The sequence below is a fragment of the Scyliorhinus torazame genome, chromosome 12 (genome assembly GCF_047496885.1).
Source record: "Scyliorhinus torazame isolate Kashiwa2021f chromosome 12, sScyTor2.1, whole genome shotgun sequence".
NCBI classification, from domain to species: Eukaryota; Metazoa; Chordata; class Chondrichthyes; order Carcharhiniformes; family Scyliorhinidae; genus Scyliorhinus; species Scyliorhinus torazame.
Window position 1 is genome coordinate 87,116,045 of NC_092718.1, and position 25,620 is coordinate 87,141,664.

General features: G+C 56.2%; 1 long non-coding RNA gene across 1 annotated transcript in view; it reads left to right on the plus strand.

Moving 5' to 3' along the window:
* The first annotated feature begins 19,396 nt into the window (after positions 1-19,396).
* Positions 19,397-25,620, plus strand: part of LOC140387208 (uncharacterized) — a 104,113-nt gene continuing 97,889 nt past the window's right edge. Inside the window, exons 1-2 of the long non-coding RNA XR_011933783.1 lie at positions 19,397-19,462; positions 24,211-24,367. This is a non-coding gene — a long non-coding RNA (uncharacterized lncRNA). The remainder of the gene's footprint in view (positions 19,463-24,210; positions 24,368-25,620) is intronic.

Genomic DNA, 25,620 nt, shown 5'->3' on the forward strand with positions numbered 1-25,620 from the left:
TAAAAATAATCTTTATTGCCACAAGTAGGCTTACATTGCAATGAAGTTATTGTGAAAAGCCCCTAGTTGCCACATTCTGCCACCTGTTCGGGTACACAGAGGGAGAATTCGGAATATCCAATTTACCTAACAGCACGTCTTTCGGGACTTGTGAGAGGAAGCCCACGCAGACATGGGGAGAATGTGCAGACTTCACACAGACAGTGACCCAAGCGGGAATCGAACCTGGGACATGGCGCTGTGAAGCCATAGTGCTAACCAGTGTGCTACCATGCTCCCCACATATCTGTCTATTTCTTTGTATGGGCTGTGCTCATCTGTATTGTCTGTATAGATTTACTGTGCGTAGTTCATCTGCTAGATATTCACGACTGCCCTCATTCAGATATGAAAAGGATTTACAATCGATAAGGAGGAGCATTAGAGAGGCTGTTTGCAGTTAAATGTTGATACGGGATGAGATGCAATGAAGAACACTGAGTACAGAGAGAGTGGAAATTGAAGAGGCACTGGACATAATTTTTCACTCTTCCTTAGACTTAGCGGATCCTAAGGTTTGGCGAACTGAAACGTCACTCCCTTGCTCAAAAATGGAGGTAGTGCTGAACTCAGCAACAACAGGCCAGGCAGTTTAACTCCAGAGGTGGGAAATTTCTTGAAAGAATAACTCGGGGCTAGTGCTTTGCCAGTGCGGTTCTTCCTCTGCACAGCCCCTCTGCCAGTGCTGCGCTCCCTCTGCAGTGTCCCTCTGCCAGGGCTGCGCTCCCTCTGCACTGCCCCACTGCCAGTGCTGCGCTCCCTCTGCAGTGTCCCTCTGCCAGGGCTGCGCTCCCTCTGCACTGCCCCACTGCCAGTGCTGCGCTCCCTCTGCACGCCCCACTGCCAGAGCTGCGCTCCTTCTGCACTGCCCCACTGCCAGTGCTGCGCTCCCTCTGCACGCCCCACTGCCAGTGCTGCACTCCCTCTGCAGTGTCCCTCTGCCAGAGCCGCGCTCCCTCGGCACTGCCACTCTGCCAGTGCTGCACTTCCTCTGCACGCCCCACTGCCAGTGCTGCACTCCCTCTGCAGTGTCCCTCTGCCAGAGCTGCACTCCCTCTGCAGTGTCCCTCTGCCAGAGCTGCGCTCCCTCTGCACTGCCCCACTGCCAGTGCTGCGCTCCCTCTGCACGCCCCACTGCCAGTGCTGCACTCCCTCTGCAGTGTCCCTCTGCCAGAGCCGCGCTCCCTCGGCACTGCCACTCTGCCAGTGCTGCACTTCCTCTGCACGCCCCACTGCCGGAGCTGCGCTCCCTCTGCAGTGTCCCTCTGCCAGTGCTGCACTCCTTCTGCACAGCCCCTCTGCCAGTGCTGCACCCCCTCTGCAGTGTCCCTCTGCCAGTGCTGCACCCCCTCTGCAGTGTCCCTCTGCCAGTGCTGCACTCCCTCTGCAGTGTCCCTCTGCCAGTGCTGCACTCCCTCTGCAGTGTCCCTCTGCCAGTGCTGCACTCCCTCTGCACAGCCCCTCTGCCAGAGCTGCACTCCCTCTGCAGTGTCCCTCTGCCAGTGCTGCACTCCCTCTGCACAGCCCCTCTGCCAGTGCTGCACCCCCTCTGCAGTGTCCCTCTGCCAGTGCTGCACTCCCTCTGCAGTGTCCCTCTGCCAGTGCTGCACTCCCTCTGCAGTGTCCCTCTGCCAGAGCCGCGCTCCCTCTGCAGTGTCCCTCTGCCAGTGCTGCACTCCCTCTGCACAGCCCCTCTGCCAGTGCTGCACCCCCTCTGCAGTGTCCCTCTGCCAGGGCTGCACTCCCTCTGCAGTGTCCCTCTGTCAGTGCTGCACTCCCTCTGCACAGCCCCTCTGCCAGTGCTGCACCCCCTCTGCAGTGTCCCTCTGCCAGGGCTGCACTCCCTCTGCAGTGTCCCTCTGCCAGTGCTGCACTCCCTCTGCACAGCCCCTCTGCCAGTGCTGCACCCCCTCTGCAGTGTCCCTCTGCCAGGGCTGCACTCCCTCTGCAGTGTCCCTCTGCCAGAGCTGCACTCCCTCTGCAGTGTCCCTCTGCCAGAGCCGCGCTCCCTCGGCACTGCCACTCTGCCAGTGCTGCACTTCCTCTGCACGCCCCACTGCCGGAACTGCACTCCCTCTGCAGTGTCCCTCTGCCAGTGCTGCACTCCTTCTGCACAGCCCCTCTGCCAGTGCTGCACCCCCTCTGCAGTGTCCCTCTGCCAGTGCTGCACCCCCTCTGCAGTGTCCCTCTGCCAGTGCTGCACTCCCTCTGCAGTGTCCCTCTGCCAGTGCTGCACTCCCTCTGCAGTGTCCCTCTGCCAGTGCTGCACTCCCTCTGCACAGCCCCTCTGCCAGAGCTGCACTCCCTCTGCAGTGTCCCTCTGCCAGTGCTGCACTCCCTCTGCACAGCCCCTCTGCCAGTGCTGCACCCCCTCTGCAGTGTCCCTCTGCCAGTGCTGCACTCCCTCTGCAGTGTCCCTCTGCCAGTGCTGCACTCCCTCTGCAGTGTCCCTCTGCCAGAGCCGCGCTCCCTCTGCAGTGTCCCTCTGCCAGTGCTGCACTCCCTCTGCACAGCCCCTCTGCCAGTGCTGCACCCCCTCTGCAGTGTCCCTCTGCCAGGGCTGCACTCCCTCTGCAGTGTCCCTCTGTCAGTGCTGCACTCCCTCTACACAGCCCCTCTGCCAGTGCTGCACCCCCTCTGCAGTGTCCCTCTGCCAGGGCTGCACTCCCTCTGCACAGCCCCTCTGCCAGGGCTGCACTCCCTCTGCACTGCCCCCCTGCCAATGCTGCACTCCCTCTGCACAGCCCCTCTGCCAGGGCTGCACTCCCTCTGCAGTGCCCCTCTGCCAGGGCTGCACTCCCTCTGCACAGCCTCTCTGCCAGTGCTGCACTCCTTCTGCAGTGCCCCTCTGCCAGTGCTGCACTCCCTCTGCACTGCCCCCCTGCCAGTGCTGCACTCCTTCTGCACTGCCCCTCTGCCAGTGCTGCACTCCCTCTGCACATCCCCTCTGCCAGTGCTGCACCCCCTCTGCACAGCCCCTCTGCCAGTGCTGCACTCCCTCTGCACTGCCCCTCTGCCAGTGCTGCACTCCCTCTGCACTGCCCCTCTGCCAGAGCTGCACTCCCTCTGCACAGCCCCTCTGCCAGTGCTGCACTCCCTCTGCACTGCCCCACTGTCAGTGCTGCACTCCCTCTGCAGTGTCCCTCTGCCAGAGCTGCACTCCCTCTGCAGTGTATCTCTGCCAGAGCTGCACTCCCTCTGCACTGCCCCCCTGCCAGAGCTGCACTCCCTCTGCACTGCCCCCCTGCCAGTGCTGCACTCCCTCTGCAGTGTCCCTCTGCCAGAGCTGCACTCCCTCTGCAGTGTCCCTCTGCCAGTGCTGCACTCCCTCTGCAGTGTATCTCTGCCAGAGCTGCACTCCCTCTGCAGTGTATCTCTGCCAGAGCTGCACTCCCTCTGCACTGCCCCTCTGCCAGTGCTGCACTCCCTCTGCAGTGTCCCTCTGCCAGAGCTGCACTCCCTCTGCAGTGTATCTCTGCCAGAGCTGCACTCCCTCTGCAGTGTCCCTCTGCCAGTGCTGCACTCCCTCTGCAGTGTCCCTCTGCCAGTGCTGCACCCCCTCTGCAGTGTCCCTCTGCCAGTGCTGCACTCCCTCTGCACAGCCCCTCTGCCAGTGCTGCACCCCCTCTGCAGTGTCCCTCTGCCAGGGCTGCACTCCCTCTGCAGTGTCCCTCTGTCAGTGCTGCACTCCCTCTGCACAGCCCCTCTGCCAGAGCTGCACTCCCTCTGCAGTGTATCTCTGCCAGGGCTGCACCCCCTCTGCAGTGTCCCTCTGCCAGTGCTGCACCCCCTCTGCAGTGTCCCTCTGCCAGTGCTGCACTCCCTCTGCAGTGTCCCTCTGCCAGTGCTGCACCCCCTCTGCAGTGTCCCTCTGCCAGAGCTGCACTCCCTCTGCACAGCCCCTCTGCCAGAGCTGCACTCCCTCTGCACTGCCCCCCTGCCAGTGCTGCACTCCCTCTGCAGTGTCCCTCTGCCAGAGCTGCACTCCCTCTGCAGTGTCCCTCTGCCAGTGCTGCACTCCCTCTGCACAGCCCCTCTGCCAGAGCTGCACTCCCTCTGCACTGCCCCCCTGCCAGTGCTGCACTCCCTCTGCAGTGTCCCTCTGATAGAGCTGCACTCCCTCTGCAGTGTCCCTCTGCCAGTGCTGCACTCCCTCTGCAGTGTCCCTCTGCCAGAGCTGCACTCCCTCTGCACTGCCCCCCTGCCAGTGCTGCACTCCCTCTGCAGTGTCCCTCTGCCAGAGCTGCACTCCCTCTGCAGTGTCCCTCTGCCAGAGCTGCACTCCCTCTGCACTGCCCCCCTGCCAGTGCTGCACCCCCTCTGCAGTGTCCCTCTGCCAGTGCTGCACCCCCTCTGCACTGCCCCCCTGCCAGAGCTGCACTCCCTCTGCAGTGTCCCTCTGCCAGAGCTGCACTCCCTCTGCACAGCCCCTCTGCCAGTGCTGCACTCCCTCTGCAGTGTCCCTCTGCCAGAGCTGCACCCCCTCTGCAGTGTCCCTCTGCCAGTGCTGCACCCCCTCTGCAGTGTCCCTCTGCCAGTGCTGCACCCCCTCTGCACAGCCCCTCTGCCAGTGCTGCACTCCCTCTGCACAGCCCCTCTGCCAGTGCTGCACTCCCTCTGCAGTGTCCCTCTGCCAGAGCTGCACTCCCTCTGCAGTGTCCCTCTGCCAGTGCTGCACTCCCTCTGCACGCCCCTCTGCCAGAGCTGCACTCCCTCTGCACAGCCCCTCTGCCAGGGCTGCACTTCCTCTGCACGCCCCTCTGCCAGGGCTGCACTTCCTCTGCAGTGTCCCTCTGCCAGTGCTGCACCCCCTCTGCAGTGTCCCTCTGCCAGTGCTGCACCCCCTCTGCACAGCCCCTCTGCCAGTGCTGCACTCCCTCTGCACAGCCCCTCTGCCAGTGCTGCACTCCCTCTGCAGTGTCCCTCTGCCAGAGCTGCACTCCCTCTGCAGTGTCCCTCTGCCAGTGCTGCACTCCCTCTGCACAGCCCCTCTGCCAGGGCTGCACTTCCTCTGCACGCCCCTCTGCCAGGGCTGCACTTCCTCTGCAGTGTCCCTATGCCGGAGCTGCACTCCCTCTGCACAGCCCCTCTGCCAGTGCTGCACTCCCTCTGCACTGCCCCTCCGCTGGTGCTCACTCACTCTGGATTTCACAATCCACAAAGGAGTGTATCCTGAACCGTTATCTTTTTGTACTTATGTGGCCTTATCCTTCCCCACGCCAACAATCTGTTAATCTGCTGTTGGATTGATCCGGTGTTAAAACAAGAGGGACTGGTTCATGAAGTATATTGTTGAAAATTTGCTGCTTCCTGTATTTGCGGCTATTCTTGTCCTGTGTAATGTGCCGGCTTTGCTTGGTTGCGTTAATTGTAAAAAACTAGAGTTTATTTGAAATATTTTTTTAACAAATGCAAGTTCTCTCATTCACACTATACCTGGGCGTCCTTCACATAACCAGTACATTTTGTTGCAAATTTGGAGGACTAATTACCCTGATCCTAAACAGCAGGCCTCGTGTTTTCTGGAAATATACAGTTTTGACTCGGGATGCATTCCCGCTATCCTCCCCTTTCACGCCATTTCCAGTAGCTTCCCCATCACGGGATAATTCCTGGTCTGTAGTTGGACTGGGCTGCAGTCACTGGAACAGATTCATTCCATCTGGGCACAGTGGTTGATATTTGCACTACTGGGTGTTATCTGACCATCAGGTATGACAAACGTGACAATGCATGAGCATTGACATGGTTCTCTGACTGATGGTATTTGATCTCGTAAGAATGTGCAGATGTGCAGCTACTTCCTGCCAATGACAGAATTCCTTTATGTGGGCCAAAAATAGTTGTTAAGGGCCAGTGATCTGCCAACCAAACAGAGGACTGAGGCAGTTCAAAATGCCAGTGAACAGCCGTTTATTGTGATATTTTTGTGAGCGCCACGAAGAATCCAGCACGAGTTTGTGGAGTCAAACAGAAAGTAACTTTAATTCCAACAATATGTACAGACAGTTCTGATGCACGATCAATGACCACTAAAACAAGGTTGTAGTCCAACTGAAGGCTTTAATAAGCTAGATGTTTCCCCCAGCAGCTCAGGTACAAAATGAAGGCTGCTGGGGCGGCACGGGCTCTTATACCCCGCCTAGCAGGACGGAGCTACCATACATCTTAACCAATAGAAAGCATACAGTTTCCACCAATGGTGCTCCAGCCTACCAGGTACCGTAATACCTCTACTACCACATTCACCCCCTGTTAAAAAAGAGTCCGGCGGGGGTGGTGGCCTGATACTACAAACATGGCAACGTGGTAGAATTAGTTATGGAGGTACCGTAATACCTCCGTACAGCGTTTTGTAACTATTTACAATTCTGATAGCTATTTACAATCGATGATTTAAATTTACAGTTTACAGTTTACAATTTAAAATGAAGCGATCAGTCGATCGGGGGCCCTGATCGTCCTCTGTGATCGTCGGAGCTTCGGTGGTGACTCCGCTGGAGGCTCGGGCGTCTGTGACTCCGGGAGTGTGGCTTCGATCTCCATGGTAGCTTCGGCACCCCAAGACGGCGCTGGTGGGGAAAACGGTTGACCTGGGAAGGGAGCGCCTGCGGGGTGCGTCGGTGGGTGGGGGGGCCTAGACGGGGCCGGCGGAAGGACCGATCCTCCTGTAAGATGTCCTGGTGGGAGGGAGGGTGGGTCTGGTGTCTGGGGTGTGCGTTGGGCTCCGGCGGGCACCAGGACTCGTAGGGAGACCGTATCTTGTCGGCCGTCAGGGTACGCCACGTAGGCGTACTGGGGGTTAGCATGGAGCAGATGGACCCTCTCGACCAACAGGTCCGACTTGTGCGCCCGCACGTGATTTCGGAGCAGGATGGGTCCGGGTGCTGCCAGCCAGGTCAGGAGCGAGGTCCCAGATGGGGGACATCCTGGGGAAGGAGATGTTCGTGAGGTGTTTGGTTGGTGGTGGTACAAAGCAGTGAACAGATGGAGTGGAGGGCATCCAGGAAGACTTCCTGCCAGCGGGAGACTGGGGGGTTCCTGGACCGTAGGGCCAGTAGGATGGTCTTCCAGACCGTTCCGTTCTCTCTCTCTACCTGTCCATTTCCCCATGGGTTGTAACTGGTCGTCCTGCTCGAGGCAATGCCCTTGCTGAGCAGGAATTGACGCAGTTCGTCGCTCATAAAGGAGGACCCCCTATCACTGTGTATGGAAGCGGGGAACCCGAACAGTGCAAAGATGCTATGGAGGGCCTTGACGACGGTGGTTGTGGTCATGTCTGGGCAGGGGATGGCGAATGGGAACCGGGAGTACTCGTCAATCACGTTCAGGAAGTAGGGGAGGGGGCCTTTGAAGTCCATGCTGAGGCGTTCAAAGTGACGGGAAGCCTTTATCAGGTGCGCTTTCTCTGGTCGGTAGAAGTGCGGTTTCCATTCCGCGCAGATTTGGCAGTCCCTGGTGGCTGTCCTGACCTCCTCGATGGAGTAGGGCAGGTTGCGGGTCTTGACAAAATGGAAAAAGCGAGTAACCACCGGGTGGCAGAGGGCCTCGTGGAGGGCTCGGAGGCGGTCCACTTGTCCACTTGGGCTCATTTAGCTTCCCGGAACGGTACAAGATCTCATAGTTGTAGGTGGAGAGTTCGATCCTCCACCGCAAGATCTTGTCTATTTTTATCTTGCCCCGCTGTGCATTATCAAACATGAAAGCAACCGACCGTTGGTCAGTGAGGAGAGTGAATCTCCTGCCGGCCAGGTAATGCCTCCAATGTCGCACAGCTTCTACTATGGCCTGGGCCTCCTTTTCGACTGAGGAGTGGCGGATTTCACAAGCATGGAGGGTACAAGAGAAGAAGGCCGCTGGTCTGCCCTCTTGGTTGAGGGTGGCCGCCATAGTTACGTCAGACGCATTGCTCTCTACCTAGAAGGGGAGGGACTCGTCGTTGACGTGCATCATGGCCTTTGCAATGTCTGCTTTGATGCGGCTGAAGGCCTGGCGGGCCTCTATCGACAGGGGAAAAGCTGTGGATTGGATTAGGGGAAGTGCCTTGTCAGCATAGTTGGGGACCCACTGGGCGTTGTAACTGAAAAACCCTAGGCAGCACTTCAGGGCCTTGGGGCAGCGAGGGAGGGGGAACTCCAAAAGGTGACGCATGCATTCAGTGTCGGGGCCTATAACTCCATCATGCACTACGTAGCCGAGGATAGCTCGGCGGTCGGTGCTAAACACGCATTTATCCTTGTTGTATGTAAGGTTAAGGATTTTTGCGGTCTAGAGGAATTTTCGGAGGTTTATGTATTGGTCCTGCTGGTCGTGGCCGCAGATGGTGATATTATCGAGATACGGGAATGTTGCCGGTAAACCGTACCGGTCAACCATTCGGTCCATCTCGCGCTGGAAGACCGAGACCCCGTTGGTGACACTGAAGGGAACCCTTAAGAAGTGGTAGAGCCACCCATCTGCCTCGACAGCAGTGTATTTGCAGTCACTAGTGTGGATGGGGAGCAGGTGGTAGGCAGACTTGAGATCCACCGTCGAGAATACCTTATAATGCGCGATCCTGTTTACCAGGTCGGATGTGCGGGGGAGGGGGTACGCGTCCAGCTGCATAAACCTGTTGATGGTCTGACTGTAGTTGATGACCATCCTATGCTTCTCCCCGGTCTTTACCACCACTACATGAGCTCTCCAGGGGCTGTTACTGGCTTCAATGACCCCTTCCCTCAGTAGCCTTTGGACCTCTGACCTAATAAAGATCCGGTCCTGGGCACTGTACCGTCTGCTCCTGGTGGCGACGGGTTTGCAATCCAGGGTGAGATTCGCAAACAGCGAAGGCAGGTCGACCTTAAGGGTCGCGAGGCCGCAGACAGTGAGGGGGGGTATAGGGCTGCCGAATTTGAAAGTTAGACTTTGGAGGTTACACTGGAAGTCTAAACCCAGGAGTGTAGCCGCGCAGAGGTGGAGAAGGACGTAGAGACAGAAATTTTTGGACACCCTTCCCTGGACTGTGAGGTTTGCTACACAAAACCCCTTTATCTCCACTGAGTGTGAACCGGAGGCCAGGGAGATTGACGGAGTGGATGAGGAGAGAACAGCGCCTTACTGTGTCGGGGTGTATGAAGCTCTCTGTGCTCCCAGAGTTGATTAGGCGGGACGTCTCGTGCCCATTGATGAATACGGTCGTTGTAGCAGTTGAGAGTGTTCGAGGCCGTGACTGATCCAGAGTCACCGAGGCTAATCGCAGCAGTTGGGATTTCTCTTCAGGCAGTGCGTGGTCAGCCAAGCTGGGGTCCTGGGGGTTCATCCAAGATGGTGGCTCCCATTGGTCGCACATGGCTGGGGGTGCACAAAATGGCGGCGCCCATCCCTCTAACGTGGCGTCTGTGGGACAAGATGGCGGCGCCCGGGGTCTGCACATGGCCCTGGAGTAGGAAGATGGCGGCGGCCGCTGGCCGCACGGGGACCGTGGAGAGGTTTGTGGTGGCGGTCCGCATTCGCCACCGGAGACCGCGGCGACCGCACGGGCCTGGCATACCACCACGAAGTGGGCCTTTTTACCGCATCCCTTGCAGGTGGATGTGCGGGCCAGGCAGCGCTGGCGGGGGTGCTTGGCCTGCCCGCAAAAGAAGCAGCGGGCCCCCCCGGGGTTGCCAGGCCACCTTGCAGTGCAGGCCTGTGGGGGGATGTCTCGGGGTCGGCTGCAGAGGGGTTCCACGCTGCCCAGGGGGCTGCCGCGTGGTCGGGAACGTAAGCGCGGGCGTTCCTCGAAGCCACATCCAGGGAGCCTGCAAAGGCCACTGCCTCCTTGAGACCCAGAGTGTCTTTTTCTAGCAGTCGCTGGCGGATTTGTGACAAAAGCATACATGCCACGAAAGTGTCCCGGACCAAGAGTTCCGTGTGTTCGCTCGCCGAAACTTGTGGGCAGCCGCAGCTTCTTCCCAACACCAGGAGTGCGCGGTAGAATTCCTCCAGCGATTCCCCAGGGGTTTGTCGCCTTGTTGCAAGCAGGTGCCGGGCGTAGACCTGGTTTACCGGGAGAATATAGTGTCCTTTCAGCAGCTCTATTGCTGCATCGAAATCTTCCGCTTCCTCGATGAGGGTGTAAATCTCCGGGCTCACCCTTGAGTGCAGGACGTGCAGTTTCTGCTCTCCCGTGGATGTGTTTTCGGCCGTCTCGAGATACCCTTTAAAGCACGCCAGCCAGTGCTTAAAGATCGCCGCTGAGTTCGCCGCGTGGGGGCTAAGTTGCAGACACTCCGGCTTGATTTGGAGCTCCATCCTTTTTTTAAAACAAAACTAGCTTATTAAATTGATGCACGATCAATGACCGCTAAAGCGAGGTTGTAGTCCAACTGAAGGCTTTAATAAGCTAGATGTTTCCCCCAGCAGCTCAGGTACAGAATGAAGGCTGCTGGGGCAGCACGGGCTCTTATACCCCGCCTCGCAGGGCGGAGCTACCATACATCTTAACCAATAGAAAACATACAGTTTCCACCAATGGTGCTCCAGCCTATCAGTTACCGTAATACCTCTACTACCACAAGTTCACGACTGGTTCCATCTCCAGCTGGTACCACACTGGCCAGCTCTATTTATACAGCTGCACTGCTAATTAATGTCCCCCTCCTCATTGGGGGAGCTCATGGGTTGGGTCCTCCGTTTGGGTTCCCCCCACGCCGACGTGAAAATGGTGGACGACGTGAAAATGCCATGAAAACTGGCACAAAACGGCTACCGATTCCCCGTTTTGCTGGGGGCTAGCAGGGAGGCAGCGTAGAGCTCCCGGTACGACACTGAGCATTTCCAGTTCCGTAGCTGCGCATGCGCAGTACGGCGGCCTGCAGTGGGTGTGCTGTGTTTCATGGCGGATTCAGCCCGCGGCTCCAAACCGCACAAGTAGTGCCCCCCCTTTGGCCGCTCACGCACCCCGGACCACCCTCCCACATTACCCCTAACCCCAAAATGAAGCCCCCCCCTGTCCGCGGACCGGCCCTCCCCTGACTGTGGCGGCGCCAGACTGAGTAGGCAGCCACCACGCTAATTCACAACGATTGAGACCATGAGAGTCCCATGCCGTCGGGAACTCAGCCGGTCGGGGACGGAGCATCGCGGAGCGGGCCTCAGGGGGCAGAGAATGCAAAAACCACGCCGCCCCCGATATTGGCATCAAAATGGAATCTCCGCCCCATCGCAGAACGCAATTTCAGCGTCGGGGAGCGGAGAATCCAGCCCCGTATTTCGCTTGGAACATTGGCTTATCAATTGTCCCCAGCCAATGGGATTTGAACAGGTATACAGAAGTATTGGGCAGCATGGTGGCGCAGTGGTAGCACTGCAGCCTCACGGCGCCGAGGTCCCAGGTTCGATCCCGGTTCTGGGTCACTGTCCGTGTGGAGTTTGCACATTCTCCCCATGTTTGCGTGGGTTTCGCCCCCACAATCCAAAAGATGTGCAGGGTAGGTTTATTGGTCACGCTAAATTGCCCCTTAATTGGAAAAAATGAATTAGGTACTCTAAATTTATTTTTTAAAAAGGTATTTGCAAATATTGTGCCCTAGCTCGTAACGTGTACCTGTGTGCTTCACCCATGCCAACTTAAAAGGTCTTTCTGGCCTTGCGGACCCAAATGCCCCTTCTAGGTGGATCCACAGGCGGTACATCAGAGGTGGAGGCACCCTGCTGTGTAGCTCGCCCTGCGACCTGGGTCCCCTTTGGCCCCCAAATGGGCCTGGCAGTCTTCCGGGTGTCACGGGTGGTGTGCTGGTTCTGGCCGCTGCCCATCAGATGCACCAGGGACAGGTGGGGGAGATTCAGAGGCGCTGGTGGTGTTCCAGCACCGCCCCCTGCAGGTGTCACCAGCACGGGCCCCACCATCTCCTCCTCCCTCGGGATGCCCAATGGTCCCCAGGCTACTCCTTGGGAGCGGGAAGTGGCCGGAGCAAGCTCCAGGGTTTCCCCCGACATCTGGCACTGGAGTCCCACTTCTGTCTCGACCAGGGTCTCCATGCTTGCAGCCATGGAGCACAGGGATTGTGCCACCTCCCTCTGGGACTGGGCCGCGTCACTCAGTGACCAGGCCGGGTCCCTCTGGGCCTGGCTCAGGTCAGCCAGTGCCAGGTCAATGTTCTCGACGCTTGCACCCATGACCTGCTGTGACTGGTCTAAGTTCTGGAAAGCCACTGTAATGTCCATGTGGCCCTTGTACATGGCTGCCTGTGACATGGCCAGCCTGTTCTGTGCCCCGGCCACCTCCTGCACAGAGTGCCCCAGGCCGTGGACACCTTAACCTATGGCCGATACCTTCGTACCCAAGGCCTCTACCGCGGACACCACCCATACAGTGTTGGCCTGGGTGGCACACATTGCCGGCACCACGTCCTGCTCCGGCAGGCGGTTGGACTCCTCCAACTGCAGCTGGAGATGCTGAATCCTCGCTGGCAACCACTCATGTAGTCCCTGGCTCTGCAACTGCAGCTCCACTATAGATGGAACTGTCTGTTCCAGAAGCCCGAGACCTGCCCAGATGGCAGCTAGTCCCTGGGGTCCAGCCGCACTCCGACCATTTGCCCCATCGGGGGTTCCTCCTCCACCTGATATACCCACTGCATGTGTGTGTGGTGCACACTACATAGTGCCCCAGGAGCCTCATCACTAAAGTGCTCAACCGAGGTGAGTGCCTCTGGGATGGTGGAGGGTGTTGGAGACAGCTGTGACGGGAAGTCAGAGACATCCCTGGAAATGTGCTCTGGGATGTCGTGTGGTTGCAGCAGGGGGAGCAGGTCACCAGCCGGTCCCTCCTTGTCACCAGGAAAGGCACGGGGTTGAGGGAGGGAGGCGAGGGACTGCCCGCACTCCAATCCCACCATCTTTGTTGCTGGAATGAGAGTGTGTGGGGAGTGTAGTGCTAATATGTGGCTGCAGCTTGTCAAATTCTCCAGTGTCAATCCCAACCCCGTCGAATTACATGCCGGTGTGCGTTGGAATCCTAATTGACTCCGGGACTGGCGTCCCCAGTAGAACATCCGCGATTCAGTCCTGGCGTCAACACTGAGGGCTGGATTCTCCGATTTTGAGGCTATGTCTGGAGCATGTGTCCAGTCTTACGACCAAAAAGTTGGTGTTGCCCCCTCACCGAGGCTCCGTCCTAGCAGCAGCGCCACATAAAGCCCCCGGCCTTACCTGCAGATACGGACGGAGAATTTCCGGGTGCGTGGCTGCACATATGCACGTGGCGACCTGCAGCGGGCGCGCAGTACAACACACCGCCGGCCACAGGCGGACCCGGCCTGCCAGATACTGCCCTCCTGTAAATCCTCTCGCCACCCCTGGACCACCCCTACCAGTCCGCCTGCCCTCACCGAAGCCTCGCCACCCCCCCCAGTCAGCGGAACGGCTCCCCCCCCCCCCCCCCCCGACTGTGGCGACGATGCACACAGGCCGCTTCCGCCACGCGAGGTTGCGAAATCTCAGACCACAAGTGATCCACGCCATCGGGAAGACAGCCCATCTGGGGAGGAGCATCGGGGGAGGGCCTTCAGGTGACGTCCCAATGGCGTGCAGTGCACTCAGCATTTTGAAGGGTGGCGGCGCATCCAAAAAAAGGCACCACCCCCCCCCAATTTCGGCATCTAAAGGGATTCTCTGGGCAAATGCGATTTCGGCGTTGGCAATCGGAGAATCCCGCACATTTGAAATGGAGAATTCCACCCTGGGTGTTTAACTCAGCCTGTTGGAGTTGTTTTGATGAGGAACAGAGAGAGTTGATGAGGGTAATGTTGTTGATGTGGTTTACATGGAATTTCAAGAAGTCTAGATTAGTGCAGCTCCAACAACACTCAAGAAGCTCGACACCATCCAGGACAAAGCAGCCCCGCTTGATTGCTCCCCCTTCCACAAACATTCACTCCCTCCACCTCTGTCACACAGTGACAGCCATGTACACCATCTACACTGCAGTAACTCACCAAGGCTCCTTAGACAGCACATTCCAAACCCACAACCCCTACCATCTAACAGGACAAGGGCAGGAGATACCTGGGAACCCCACCACCTGGATGTTCCCCTCCAAGTCACTCACTACCCTGACTTAATAATAATCTTTATTATTGTCACAAGTAGGCTTACATTAATACTGCAATGAAGTTACTGTGAAAATCCCCTAGTCGCCACATTCCGGCGACTGTTCGGGTACACTGAGGGATAATTCAGAATGTCCAATTCACCTAGCAGCACGTCTATCAGGACTTGTGGGAGGAAAACGGAGCACCCGGAGGAAACCCACGCAGACACAGGGAGAACGTGCAGACTCCACACAGACAGTGACCCAAGCCAGGAATCAAACCTGAGACCCTGGCACTGTGAAGCAGCAATGTTAACCAGTGTGCTATCGTGCTGCCCTTGGGAATATATCGGCCGTTCCTTCACTGTCGCTGGGTCAAAATCCTGGAACTCCCTCCCTACACCTCAGGGACTGCTGCAGTCCAAGAATGCAGCTCACCATCACCTTCTGATGGGACAAATTAAGGATGGCTAACAAATTCTGGGGCTGGACAGCGATGCCCATGTTCCGAGATTGAATTGAACATTAAATGGGAGTGTCCGATTTGAAAGCATTTTGCGATGTGGGGTGATGTACTGCCTGTGGTATTATCAGGTATTGCTGTACCTAAGTGGCTGATGACCATTGGTTAAACCTAGGAGTTTACCATTGGCTGTTGATACATAGCTCCGCCCTGACAGGTGGAGTATAAGAACCGGTGCCGTCCCAGCAGCCTTCACTTTCTGTACCGAAGCTGCTGGGGAACAAGTTCTAGTCGATTAAAGCCTTCAGTTATGAAATCACTTTGTCTTGAGTGTAATTGATCGTGCATCAATTTAATCGACTAGACTTAAGCTGGAAGGATGGATCTCCGAATCAAACCGGAGTGCCTTCAACTCAGCCCCCACGCGGAGAACTCGGCTGGCGAGCTTTAAAGGCTACCTCGAGACGGCCGGAGGCACCCCCTCAGAAGGACAGAAAATGCATCTCCTGCGTTCAAGGGTCAGCCCTGGGATCTACACCCTTATCGAGGAGGCAGAGGACTATGATGCCGCGATCGAACTGTTAAAAGGACATTATATCTGCCCTGTAAATCAGGTCTACGCACGTCACCTGCTTGCAACTAGACGGCAAAGCCCCGGGGAATCGTTGGAGGATTTCTACCGGGCGCTACTGGTGCTGGGCCGAAACTGTGGCTGCCCGCAAGTTTCGGGGAGCGAGCACACGGAACTTTTAATCAGGGATGCCTTCGTAGCAGGTATGAGCTCCTCAGAGATCCGCCAAAGACTCCTAGAAAAGGACACCCTGGGACTTAGAGAGGCACAGGCCCTGGCAGGGTCCATGGACGTAGCCTCCGAAAACGCGCAGTCCTATGCGCCCGACCGTGCGGCGGCCTCCTGGGCTGTGTGGCACCCCGCAGCGGCAGCCCCACAGACCTTCCCCCTGACCCCGCAGGCCTGTGCTGCGAGACGGCACGCTAACGGCACTGGCCCCCGCTGTTTCTTCTGCGGGCAGGCGAATCATCTCCGCCCACGCTGCCCGGCCCGCACCGCACCTGGTGCGGCAAGAAGAGTCACTTTGTGGGGGTCTGCCATGCCTGTGCCGTGCCCACGTTCTCCAGCGACTCCCAACCGCCGCGGCAACCCCCCCTTCAGACCCCGACCAGCCAGCGCTCACCGCCACCCCCCTATCCTCGGGCCACGTGCGACACACGGGCGTGGCCATCTTGCCTCCCGGACACCATGCTGGACGGGTGGGCGCCGCCATTTTGTCCATCCCCGCCGCCATCTTGTCCATCCCCGGCCACCATGTGCGACACCATCTTGGATGGGGCCCCAGGCCCCCAGCACAGCCGACTACACGCTGCCCGATCAGAACTCGCAACTGCTTCATCTGGCCTCGGTGACACTGGACCAAAGTCGTCCTCGGGCACTCGTAACAGCAACAATGACGGTCTTCCTCAACAGCCACGAGACGTCTTGCCTGATTGACTCTGGGAGCACGGAAAGCTTTGTTCACCCCGACACGGTAAGGGGCTGTTCATTTGTTACCCACCCTGTAAACCAAAGGATTTCCCTGGCCTCCGGGTCACATTCGGTGGAGATAAAGGGGTTCTGCCCAGCGAACCTCACTGTCCAAGGCAGGAGATTCAACAATTTCTGCCTTTATGTCCTGCCGCACCTCTGCGTGGCTACACTCCTGGGGTTGGACTTCCAATGTAACTTGCAAAGCCTGACCTTTAAATTTGGCGGCCCTATACCCCCCTTACTGTCTGCGGCCTCGCGACCCTTAAGGTCGACCCGCCTTCCCTGTTTGCGAACCTCACCCCGAATTGCAAACCCGTCGCCACCAGGAGCAGACGGTACAGTGCCCAGGACCGGACCTGCATCAGGTCAGAGGTCCAAAGGCTACTGAGGGAAGGGGTCATCGAAGCGAGCAACAGTCCCTGGAGAGCTCAAGTAGTGGTGGTAAAGACTGGGGAGAAACATAGGATGGTCATTGACTACAGTCAGACCATCAACAAGTTTATGCAGCTGGACGCGTACCCTCTCCCCCGTATAGCCGACCTGGTAAACAGGATCGCGCAATACAAGGTCTTCTCCACGGTGGATCTCAAGTCCGCCTACCACCAGCTACCCCTCCGTAATGGTGACCGCAAGTACACTGCCTTCGAAGCAGATGGGCGGCTCTATCAATTTTTAAGAGTTCCCTTTGGTGTCACTAATGGGGTCTCGGTCTTCCAGCGAGAGATGGACCGAATGGTTGACCGGTACGGCTTACGTACAACGTTCCCGTATCTGGATAACGTCACCATCTGCGCCCATGACCAGCAGGACCACGACACCAACCTCCGCAAATTTCTCCAGACCGCGAAAATCCTTAACTTAACGTACAATAAGGATAAATGCGTGTTTAGCACCGACCGTCTCGCCATTCTAGGCTACGTAGTGCGAAATGGAGTTATAGGCCCCGACCCTGAGTGCATGCGCCCCTTTATGGAGTTCCCCCTCCCTCACTGCCTCAAGGCTCTGAAGCGCTGCCTAGGGTTTTTCAGTTACTACGCCCAGTGGGTCCCCAACTACGCAGACAACGTCCGACCCCTAATTCAGTCCACAACCTTCCCCCTGTCGACGGAGGCCCGCCAGGCCTTCAGCCGCATCAAAGCAGACATTGCAAAAGCCACGATGCACGCCATCGACGAGTCCCTTCCCTTCCAGGTCGAGAGCGATGTGTCCGACGTAGCTCTGGCGGCCACCCTCAACCAAGCGGGCAGGCCCTTCTTCTCCCGTACCCTCCACATTCGCCATTCCTTGGTCGAAAAAGAGGCACAAGCCATAGTTGAAGCTGTGAGACATTGGAGGTAATACCTGGCCGGCAGGAGATTCACTCTCCTCACGGACCAATGGTCGGTTGCTTTCATGGTCAATAATGCACAGCGGGGCAAGATTAAAAACGACAAGATCTTGCGGTGGAGGATAGAACTCTCCACCTTCAACTACGAGATCTTGTACCGTCCTGTCCTGCGGCATCAGGAGGCTTGTTTAGCTTCCCCGCCTCCGAGCCCCTCACGAGGACCTCTGCCACCCGGGGGTCACTTGTTTCTTCCACTTCATCAAGACCCGCAACCTGCCCTACTCCATCGAGGAGGTCAGAACCGTCACCAGGGACTGCCAAATCTGCACGGAGTGCAAACCGCACTTCTACCAGCCAGAGAGGGCGCACCTGATAAGGCTTCCCGTCCCTTTGAACGCCTCAGCATGGACTTCAAAGGCCTCTTCTCCTCCACCGGCCGCAACACGTATTTCCTGAACGTGATTGACGAGTACTCCCGGTTCCCATTCGCCATCCCCTGCCCAGACATGACCGCAACCACCATCATCAAGGCCCTCCAGGGTATCTTTATACTGTTCGGTTTCCCCCCGTACATACACAGTGATAGGGGGTCCTCCATTATGAGCGATGAACTGCGTCAATTCCTGCTCAGCAGGGGCAATGCCTCCAGCAGGACGACCAGTTACAACCCCCGGGGAAACGGACAGGTGGAGAGGGAGAATGGAACGGTCTGGGAGACTGTTCTACTGGCCCTACGGTCCAGGAATCTCCCAGTCTCCCGCTGGCAAGAAGTCCTCCCGGTGGCCCTCCGCGCCATCCGGTCGCTGCTCTGTACAACTACCAATCAGACACCTCATGAACGTCTCCTTGTTTTCCCCAGGAAATCCTCCTCCGGGACCTCGCTCCCAACCTGGCTAGCGACACCCGGACCCATCCTGCTTCGGACGCATGTGCGGGCGCGCAAGTTGGACCCGTTGGTCGAGAGGGTCCACCTGCTGCACGTTAACCCCCAGTACGCCTATGTGGCGTTCCCTGACAGCCGGCAAGATACAGTCTCCCTTCGGGACCTGGCGCCCGCTGGAACCCCACGCGCACCCGAACCATTACCCCCACCCCCACCCCCCCCACAGCACCTCACGGGAGGGTCAGCACTCCCGCCGCTCCTGCCTTGGCCCGCCCACCCACTGACGCCCCCTACAGGCCCCCCCCCCCCCCCCCTGTGTCAACCGTTTTCCCCAACAGCGCCGCCTAGGGGTGACGAAGCTGCCAGGGAGGCCGAAACCACGCTCCCGGAGTCACAACCACCTGGACCCCCACCAGAATCACCACCGAAGCCCAGACGATCCAGAAGGACGACCAGGCCACCCGATCGACTGATTGCTTCGCTGTGACTTTAACTGTGAACGAACACTTTGTAAATATTCTCGACAGCCCTGTAAGGAGGTATTACGGTAACTCCATATCTGATCATACCATGTTAAAGGCGACTGTTACCACTGGCCACCACCCCCGCCGGACTCTTCTTTAACAGGGGGTGAATGTGGTATTATCAGGTATTGCTGTACCTAAGAGGCTGATGACCATTGGTTAAACCTAGGAGTTTACCATTGGCTGTTGATACATAGCTCCGCCCTGACAGGCGGAGTATAAGAACCGTTGCCATCCCAGCAGCCTTCACTTTCTGTACCGAAGCTGCTGGGGAACAAGTTCTAGTCGATTAAAGCCTTCAGTTATGAAATCACTTTGTCTTGAGTGTAATTGATCGTGCATCACTGTCCAGCATTCAGATATAGTCTGGTGGAACCACAGAAAGTTATGCTGCATTAAGAGGCCGTTCAGCCCATCACGTCTGTGCTGGCCAAAGAAAGGGAAACTTTTAATTTGTTTTAATCCAATTTTCCAGGCCCTGGTCTGCAGCCTCCCGGGTTACAGCGTTCCATGTACGGATCCAGTTCCAATTAAACAAGTTCAATCTTCTATTCTGCAGGGAAGCATGGCAGGAGTTCTGAGAGTGATCCAGGAAAGACTCAGACTGAGATATCCCAATATTAGCAGGTAACTAGATCAATACACAACCATGGAGGGGTGGGGAGGGTCCGGTCCCGGCGGCAACTTTCCCAGCGGCAGGGAAGGCAGATTCAGTGGGAAATCTCATTGTCAGTGGCAGGACCAGATCCCACCACTGGCCAACGCTGGGCCATCTCTCACCGCCAAGAGACACACCGCGGGGTGGGGTGGGGGGGTGGTGGTTGGGGGAATGGATAATGCTCTTTCCTAATGTCACCATCCCTTTGTCACTCAGGACAGTTTGTGTCCTTGACAACATGCAGGGAGGGGATTGTGGGTCAGCGAGGCATGCTGGGTAAATTGAGTGAACGTATCGATCGTCCAGGAGCAGCAACAAAACCAATTGCATTTATATAGCCTCATCACACAGTACAGTCACTTCATAGGGTGTGATTGCCAAGAACAATTTGACCCTGAGCCAGGTGAGGAGATATTGCAGATACTGCGGCCAAAAACTCGGTCAAAGAGGTCACGTCTTAAAGGAGAGAGACAAACAGAGAGGGAGACGGAGAGGGACAGAGAGAGAGAGCGAAACAGAGAGAGAGAGGGAGAGATAGGGAGAAACAGAGAGGGAGATGGAGAGAGAGTCAGAGAGAGAGAGAAACAGAGTGGGAGCCAGAGAGAAACGGAGAGGAAGAGAGAAACAGAGAGAGAGAGAAACAGAGAGGGTGACAGAGAGAAGCAGAGAGAGAGAGAGAGAGAAACAGAGAGAGAGAAACAGAGAGGGAGACAGAGAGAAACGAAGAGAAAGAGAGAAATAGAGAGAGACACAGAGAGGGTGACAGAGGGAAGCAGAGAGAGAGAAACAGAGAGAGAGAAACAGAGAGGATGTCAGGGAGAAACAGAGAGAGACAGAAACAGAGAGGGAGACAGAGAGAGAGAGAAACAGAGAGAGAGGGAGAGAGAAACAGAGAGAGAGACAGAGAGACATAGAGGTGGAGAGAGAGACAGAGACAGAGAGATGGAGAGAGAAACAGAGAGGTAGAGAGAGAGACAGAGACAGAGAGAGACGGAGAGGTGGAGAGAGAAACAGGGAGAGAGAGAAACAGAGAGAGACAGAGAGGTGGATGTGGTGAACATATTATAGTAACCATTCACCACTGTATTACATTGTATCACGCTGTTGCTCATGTGGGCTCCACCTATGGACCATTGTACTGTACTACACTGATTGTATCATGTTGGTACTGTCATGATATTTAGATCAGCATATCATGGTGCAATCACACACACTGATGGACATGCAGTAGGACCAACCAGCACACACATAACATTGCAGCCAATCACCAGTGAGAGCACACACACTATAAAAACAGGGGACACTACAGTTCCCGCTCATTCCAGCAGCAGCCAGCTCAGAGCACCAAGCTCAGAGCCTGCCACTCAGACATTCACCATGTGCTGAGTGCCTCACCCAGATAGTGATAGGACAGGCTCCACAGATTAGCTGGTAATGCGCGTACCTAAGTTAGCAGTGTGCTGTTACAGTTGAGTAGTTAATAAAATGGAGTTACACCATCTCCAGCCGTGTTGGATCGTTTGTACATCAGAACACCCAACACGACAGGTGCCCTTGTGGGCTCTGCCCCTGGCTCCGCCCCCTTGAGGGGAGGTATAAAGAGCAGCTGCCCTGTAGGCGGCTCTCATTGCAGAGCAGTCGCAGGCAGGCACTGAACTAGTTGATTAAAGCCACTGTTCACTTCAACTCTGTCTCGTGTGAATTGATGGTCGCATCAGTGGAGAGAGAGAGAGACGGAGAGAGGGAACGTGAGAGAGAGACAGAGAGAGACGGAGAGAGAGAGAGGGAGCGTGAGAGAGAGACAGAGAGACAGAGAGAGAGAGGGAGTGAGAGAGAGAGAGACAGAGAGACCGAGAGAGAGAGACAGAGAGACAGAGAGAGACGGAGAGAGAGAGAGAGGGAGCGAGAGAGAGAGACAGAGAGACGGAGAGAGAGAGACAGAGAGAGACGGAGAGAGCGAGAGATGGAGCGTGAGAGAGACAGAGCAACGGAGAGAGAGAGGGAGAGAGAGAGAGAGACGGAGAGAGAGAGAGAGGGAGCATGAGAGAGAGACAGAGCAACGGAGAAAGAGAGGGGGCGAGAGAGAGAGACAGAGAGAGACGGAGAGAGAGAGAGAGAGAGGGAGCGTGAGAGAGAGACGGAAAGAGAGAGAGATGGAGCGTGAGAGAGACAGAGCAACGGAGAGAGAGAGGGAGAGAGAGATAGAGACGGAGAGAGAGAGAGAGGGAGCATGAGAGAGAGACAGAGCAACGGAGAAAGAGAGGGGGCGAGAGAGAGAGACAGAGAGAGACGGAGAGAGAGGGAGCGTGAGAGAGAGACAGAGCAACGGGGAGAGAGCGGGAGCGAGAGAGAGAGACAGAGAGACAGAGAGAGGGAGCGTGAGAGAGAGACAGGGCAACAGAGAGAGAGAGGGAGCGAGAGAGAGAGACAGAGCAATGGAGAGAGAGAAGGAGCGAGAGAGAGAGACAGGGAGACAGAGAGAGAGAGAGACAGAGAGAGAAAGAGAGAGAGACAGAGAGGTGGGGAGAGAGAGAAACAGTGAGAGACAGACGGAGAGAAAGAGAGAGAGAGATAGAGAGAGAGGCGGGGAGAGACAGAGAGAGAGGGAGTGAGAGAGGTGGAGAGGTTTCGGGAAGGAATTCTAGAGCTCACGGCCTAAGGCAGCTGAAGGCACGGCCACCAATGATGGAGCGATGGGAATCAGAGGATTCTCAAGAGGCCGGATTTGGAGGAGCACAGAGATCTCAGAGGGTTGTAGAAGCTAGAGGAGGTGACAGAGATAGGGAGGGTTGTAGGGACTGGAGGAAGTTACAGATATATGGAACATTATAGGGGCTGGAGGAGGTTACAGAGGTATCGAGGGTTCTAGGGGCTCGAGGAGATTATACAGATAGGGAGGGCTGAGGGGCTGGAACATTACAGTGATAGGGAGGGTTTTAGGGGCTGGAGGAGGTTACAGAGATCGGGAGGGTTGCAGGGGCTGGCGGAGGTTACAGAGATAGGGAGGGCTGAAGGAACTGGAGGAGGTTATAGAGATAGGGAGGGTGGTATGGGCTGGAGGAGGTTACAGAGGAGAAAGCTGTAGGAGCTGGAGGAGATTAAAGGGAAAGGAAGGTCTGTAGGGGATGGAACTGATTACAGAGGTAGGGAGAGTTGTAGGAGCTGGAGGAATGTACAGAGATAGGGACGGTTGTAGCGACTGGAGCAGGTTACAGAGATAGGGAGGTTAGTAGGGACTGGAGGAGATTACAGATATAATAATAATCTTTATTAGTGTCACAAGGCTTTATTAGTGTCATTAATTCAGGGGCTAGTTTAGCACAGGGCTAAATCGCTGGCTTTGAAAGCAGACCAAGGCAGGCCAGCAGCACGGTTCAATTCCCGTACCAGCCTTCCCAAACAGGCGCTGGAATGTGGCGACTAGGGGCTTTTCACAGTAACTTCATTTGAAGCCTACTTGTGACAATAAGCAATTTTGATTTCATTTCATTTCATCAAGTAACACAAGTGTCACAAGTGACATTAACACTGCAATGAAGTTACTGTCAAAACCCCCGAGTCGCTGTAATGATTTAAAAATAAATTTAGAGTACACAAATTATTTTTTTTTCCAATTAAGGAGCAATTTAGTGTGGCCAATCCACCTAACCTGCACATCTTTGGGTTGTGGGGGTGAAACCCACACAGACACGGGGAGAATGTGCAAACTCCACACGGACAGTGACCCAGGGCCGGGATTCGAACCCAGGTCCTCAGCGCCGCAGTCCCAGTGCTAACCTGCGCCACATGCCGCCGCCGAGTCACTGTATTGATATGTATAAGTGAATATAACTAAAGGGTTAATTATAACATCTAGTTGTAACACTACCACTAGAGGGCACCACTAGATCCATCTATAAGTATCAGCTCCCAGAGGATCTTGGTCTCTTTCAACCCAAGAGTGTTTAGAAAGCAGTAGTGTATGATAGATAGCTCTCAGTACAGTTAGTATTTATAGATGTGAATCAGTTAATTCATTCATATTTAATTTCTTGGTTTAATTAGTTCAGAGATAGTTCTGTAGTGTCGAACTCAGATATAATCAATCGTTACTTTAATAAATTAGTTTGCTTTAAGTTGGAGACTCGCGGTTTCTTCAGGATCACACCAGACCATCAGCATCAACAGCAACTAGTAACGATACATATTACGAGACCCAGTAATATAACAGTCGCCACATTCCGGCGCCTGTTCGGGTACACTGAGGGAGAATTCAAAATGTTCAAATCACCGAACAAACACGTGTTTCGGGACATGTGGGAGGAAACCGGAGCACCCGGAGGAAACCCACGCAGACACGGGGAGAACGTGCAGACTCCGCACAGACAGTGACCCAAGCCGGGAATCAAACTCGGGTCCCTGGCGCTGTGAAGCACCAGTGCTAACCACTGTGCTACCGTGCCGTCAGGGAGGATTGTAGAGGGCTGGAGGAGGTTACTGAGACAGGAGGGTTGTAGGAGTTGGAGGAGTTTACAGAGAAAATGGAGGGTTGAAGGGCTGGAGGAGGTCACAGAGATAGGGAGGGATGTAGGGGTCTGGAGGAGGGTACAGAGATAGGGAGGGATGGATCCATAGGAGGATTTGAAAACAAGTATTTGGACATTGGAGAAATCGGAATGGATTTTCCAGAGGGAATTATAACACTGGTTGACGTGTTCTCCCCTATTGCTTTTTTCAGCTGCCTGGTCATACACTACACAATCGCCGCTCGAGAGAAATTCTTCTCCGGGAAACTGGTCGGACAACGGATCAATTGTTTGGTCCTGGCCATTGTCCAGATCATTGAGGAGGAGCTGCAAGGGGTACAAGTCGATCTCTCTGATGTTACTGCCACGGTTAGTCTAAACCCCCTCCTCTCCCCGTCTCTCTCACCTTACCAGGAGACCCTCCTCTCCCAGTGTCCCACCCAGTAACAGGAGACCCTCCTCTCCCCATGTTCCTCTCAGTAACAGGAGACCCTCCTCTCCCCATGTTCCTCTCAGTAACAGGAGACCCTCCTCTCCCCGTGTCTCCCTCAGTAACAGGAGACCCTCCTCTCCCCGTGTCTCCCTCAGTAACAGGAGACCCTCCTCTCCCCGTGTCCCTGTCAGTAACAGGAGACCCTCCTCTTCCCGTGTTCCTCTCAGTAACAGGAGACCCACCTCTCCCCGTGTCTCTCTCAGTAACAGGACACCTTCCTCTCCCCGTGTCTCTCTCAGTAACAGGAGACCCTCCTCTCCCCGTCTCCCTCGCCTCACCAGAAGACCTTCCTCTCCCCATGTTCCTCTCAGTAACAGGACACCTTCCTCTCCCCGTGTCTCCCTCAGTAACAGGAGACCCTCCTCTCCCCGTGTCTCCCTCAGTAACAGGAGACCCTCCTCTCCCCGTGTCTCTCTCAGTAACAGGAGACCCACCTCTCCCCGTGTCTCTCTCAGTAACAGGAGACCCTCCGCTCCCCGTGTCCCTCTCAGTAACAGGACACCTTCCTCTCCCCGTGTATCTCTCAGTAACAGGAGACCCTCCTCTCCCCGTGTCCCTGTCAGTAACAGGACACCTTCCTCTCCCCGTGTCCCTCTCACTAACAGGAGACCCTCCTCTCCCCGTGTCTCTCTCACCTTACCAGGAGACCCTCCTCTCCCCGTGTCTCCCTCAGTAACAGGAGACCCTCCTCTCCCCGTGTCCCTGTCAGTAACAGGACACCTTCCTCTCCCCGTGTCCCTCTCAGTAACAGGAGACCCTCCTCTCCCCGTGTCCCTGTCAGTAACAGGAGACCCTCCTCTTCCCGTGTTCCTCTCAGTAACAGGTGACCCTCCTCTCCCCGTGTCTCTCTCAGTAACAGGTGACCCTCCTCTCTCCGTGTCCCTCTCAGTAACAGGACACCTTTGTCTCCCCGTGTCCCTCTCAGTAACAGGACACCTTCCTCTCCCCGTGTCTCTCTCAGTAACAAGAGACCCTCCTCTCCCCGTGTCTCTCTCAGTAACAGGAGACCCTCCTCTCCCCGTGTCTCTCTCAGTAACAGGAGACCCTCCTCTCCCCGTGTCTCCCTCAGTAACAGGTGACCCTCCTCTCCCCGTGTCCCTCTCAGTAACAGGAGACCCTCCTCTTCCCG